Source organism: Caloenas nicobarica, chromosome 2 (assembly GCF_036013445.1).
Source record: "Caloenas nicobarica isolate bCalNic1 chromosome 2, bCalNic1.hap1, whole genome shotgun sequence".
Lineage (NCBI taxonomy): Eukaryota > Metazoa > Chordata > Aves > Columbiformes > Columbidae > Caloenas > Caloenas nicobarica.
In genome coordinates this window covers 47,225,342-47,229,889 of record NC_088246.1, presented here as the reverse complement: position 1 = coordinate 47,229,889, position 4,548 = coordinate 47,225,342, and positions in this window count along the sequence as shown.

Below are 4,548 nucleotides of genomic sequence, written 5' to 3'. Positions count from 1 at the left end.
GAGATGCTGCCATTCTCACTGCTAATGAATCTGTTCAGCAAATGCAGACCCAACTCTGTCAAGAGGTGAAGCTTGTCTGACCATCCTCCATGCTTGAGTCTGCAATGGGAACCAGAGGCAGAACAAAGATGTTGGTTTCCAGCAGCTGGAAATGTTCTTAGTCGGACAACCACAATATTTGACAAACTGAGCTTTTAGTAACCATGGGGTCTGAGTCTCTATTTACTGAACGTGCTGCAAGTTGCACTGTGTTACCCCAGGTAAAAGTATTCTTCTGAAATCTGAAGAGCCAAATTTGAGCAGCTAGAATTGCTGCAGACTGTTTGAACAGAAAAGCACAACCTCCAGTTGCAGAGGACCAGTGGAGTTGTTGCCTGGGGAAATATATGTAACAACTTTAAAGTCTATTTAATTTACCTCTGTTGTTTTGAAAGAGGGGGGTGTATTCTGCTTTTATTTTCTAGCTGCTCAATACTCTTCTTATAGAAAAATCTTTGCATCAGTATCAGTTGCAGATACAAGACAGGAGGAGCCACAAGCATTTAAGCTCTGTGCAATTGGGAGAATCTTGCTCTGTGCTGGGGAGAACTAACCACCCCCTGCTGCTGGGGAGAAGGGACAAGGGACCTGAGCTGTGGGAGGCTGCGGGTGAGAGGGAAGAGGAAGGCGTTTGCCTTCATGCGCAAGGCTGCGCTGTATGCGGCTGCTTCTGACTTCAGTGCAATGGAAGCTTTGTCAGTGAGCTCTGCAACACGCTGTCAGCAAGGACTGAAGAAGTGTCAGGATGACCTGAAGGAAGGGTCAGGAAGGACTGAAAGATGTGAATGAATGTGAGGAATTTGATTCTTTTTAAAAAAAGTGAAATCTGTGCCCCTATCAGTGGGGACTTAGGCTGGGGCAAGATTGCTGTGGTGAGCTGCAGAGACTAGAGTCTTACCACCTGCTTTGCGTTTCTTGATCTTAACAGCTTGATGCTGTTTGTGGATGGCAAACATCTCCAGCTTGCTTCAAGTCCACATACTTAAAATAATGCTGCTGTTAATGCCTTAAATCACATTTCGAATTAACTTTGTATTTCACTCCAAAATTCTGCTTTGCCAGTAAATAGGTGTGGATATTAGTAGGTGAGACCTAAGGGTCCTGTGACTTTTTATTTTTTTTCTTCTTCCCAGTCCTCAGAAGCTGCGATGGAAGGGCAGTGCTGCTGTTCTCACTTTACAGATAAGAAACCCCTCCCTGACCCACTTATTTAAACTTTAAGGAAGTCTTGGAGACACGCACAGTTCCTGCAGCTGCTGTGAATCCTGGGGGCAGGGCAGAAGGGGAACAGCTAAATAAGACCCACACCAACCCCCAGCAGAACCAGTGGGACCTGAGCATTACCTGTTCTCCAACCATCTGCTCAGCTTGCACCTGTGTACATGCCACAAACTGGCCACAGCCTGCCCTGCCCGGAGGGACATCAGCTGTAAAATGGGGGGGCAGCAGGCACTGAGCTGCTGGGGTGAAGGACAAGGGACAGTGAGAGAGCGCTGTGGGGGACAAGGACAGAAAGCAGCTGTTACAGGCAGAGCCAGCCCCTCATCTGTGCTGAGCCTTGAAAAACACCCTGACCACCAGAACACTGCTGTCCGTCACGCTGACTGCTCAGGGTCACTGAAGGGAGGGGTGAACACAACAACAGCGAGACAAACTTGGAGGTATAAATTCAGTTGGTGATGTTAAATTTATTTTCTTCAGCTTTCTTCACAGGAAACATCACAAAAGTGCTTTACAGAGTTTGATACCATTACTCCAACCTGGGACAAAAGGACAACAGGTGCGTGCACTGCACTGTTAGAAGTTGTCATATGCAGAAGCCAAGATGGGTAAATCAGGGTAAAAAAAAAAAAAATCTAACAAAAAAAAATGTATAGTTCATGTTTTGAACTTAAATTACGACTATAAACATATAATTATATAAATATACAGGCATCATTAGGTTTCTGTGCTAACTGTAGGGGCCACACAGGGATTCTCAGAAATGGATCATATTGTACTCTGCTGAAACAGTTTCTGCTGTGCTCAGTGGGCTCCCAGCCAACCATTTTCCCAGCCAGACCGCATCATTCTTTCTTTTGTACTACAGTAAACACTCAAATGGCTTTATCTTAATTTCTTCAGGTTAAGTCTGGTGGCGAGACATTCTGATCCATTGTTGAAAGCAAATTCAGTTTCATGTTTTCTTTTACAGAGATGTCCTCTTACTATTCTTCACTCAGTCATCTCTTCATTAAAAAAATAGAAATGCTTTAGGCTAGACCCTGCTGCCCAGACAACAGATAAGACAGTTTTGTTTGAACTAGCATGTTACCAGTCATGAAACTCACTCCTTTTCATAGCTGAACTGTGTTGTACTGCAACCAGTGCTACTGCTTTCATTTTGCTGTATGCTGTGGGAATTAGGCTCCCGTTGCCGCCTTTGAGGGTATAGGTTTAAATTCTTCAAGGAGATTCTATTTACGTTTGTGATGCCAGAGCCCAGACTAAAGAAATAGAGCATGATCGAGACTCAGTTGTTCTTGCTTATGGAGCTGCTTTCTAAATAAGTGGTAAATAATTCAGGCACCTAAAAATCCTTGGCATGGAAATAATGTAGATGAACAAAAGAAGGGAACACTGTAGGGTAAAGAAAGGCCAAATCAAAAGATTTTTGCTGGGCTTCCAATTACAGAAAAAAAATTAGCAGAGCCAATTGTCTAGAAAACACTGTCATGCCACTTTACAAAGCCAGTTCACCTTTTACCTAATTTTCAGATTAAAGACACAGTGCACAGTCAGAGAACGAGTCAGTCCTGAAGGCTACTGCGTGGTTAGTAAATAACACAGTAAGGATTTAGAGTGGCAAAACAGGGCTTTGGAGAGTGTGGGTCTTTCAGATGTGTGGGAGAGGATACAAAGTACTACATTCTAACAACTATCAGATATTGCTGCATCTGCTCTATTTCCCCCAACAACCTCAAAATTAACAAAACTCCTCAGCTCTAATTTGCCAACTTTATAAAACCCCAGCAGCCACAATGTTTTTGACAGAATACTAGTAACTGCTGTAATAGAGCACCTAACAGACACAATTTATTTGGATGCAAAATCCCAGGTATATTCTTCTCAAGCATATATCATTAGTACTGGAAAGCAGCTGTTCTATATGATATAGCATTCTCATAGAGACAACACAGCTCTTAAGTGGTAGGCTATACATCCTAACAGGCCTGAGTTTTCCCTTATGACACCTCCTTTGTATTTATAAAGGTAGCATTACTGGTAAATGCAATCAGCACTTAAAAGACTTAACCTGATTTACAGATGTACGAGCTTTATAAAGTACAAGGTGAGAATGTGAAGAGATGAAACAAACCACAAAGACTAAGCCTGCCCCCCAGTGTTGCTGCACTCATCTTCATCTCAAATATTGTAACCTAATTTCAATGTCCAGTTAAATATCACAACATGTACATTAGTCTAAGCGTGGCTGAGCCCATCTGGTTGCTGGTCGGAGACCAAGTAATATGCATCTGCTTTATTGCTGCCACAAAGAAAGAGCAGAGTAACCCAGAAATTTAAAACAAGTTTGCTATGGGACTTGTTCACTTGCTCTTGATTTTGGCTGTTGTATCTAGACTTTGAGTGAGAAGATCTCAAGTTTTAATTAAACTGGTCTCAGGTGACAGAAATAACTCCACTGAAAGCAATGAAATTAAGCTCTAGATCAGATTCACCTATGTTTACCTGTTTGTCAATGAATTTGTTCTCTTATATCAGCCTGTTTTTATGGTTTGAATCATTGTTACGATTATGCATATTCTGAAAGAGATGCAGAATAAGTTGTTTTAATTTTAAAAAAATAAGCTTATGACAACATTTTAACTAACAGTTTTCTGTAGGCAAAGTATTTGAAATAAAGCAGACAGTTTATAACTGGATGACTTCAATGCTATAACTGAGCTAGAAAGAAAATTCAATATAGAAGACAGGAGACAAGAAACAGAACAGAAAAGGTCTGATTGAGTAAAAGTAAGAGCATGCCATGCTCATCATTGCTAAAAAGAGTGAATAATATACATGAAACTGAAGACTTCAGTACATCGGATGGCAAAAGCCAGTGCCCACAGAAGTTACTCGGTTTGTCAGCAGGGGGAAAGATGGTGATTGCCAGGGTAAGCTAACTCTGTGAACTTGGCAATTCAGTGGCAAGTGAATGGCAACAGAAAATAAACCCAAGGCAATGAATACTGGAAAGGTTTTAAACCACTCATACATGCTCTGGTGGATTCTGAATTAGTTGTGAGCTTTCAAGGGGACGATCTAGGCATCACCATGGACAGCTTGATGAAGACATCTGCTCAATGTGTAGTTGCAGTCAAGAAAGCGAATAAGATGTTAAGCTGTATTAAAGACAGAACAATATGGAAAAATATTACAGCATGTATTTCTCTTAGAGGTTCTCAATGAATATTTGCTGTTTCATCAGCACCTTAAAAAGAGGGGCATATTAGAAAAATACAGGGA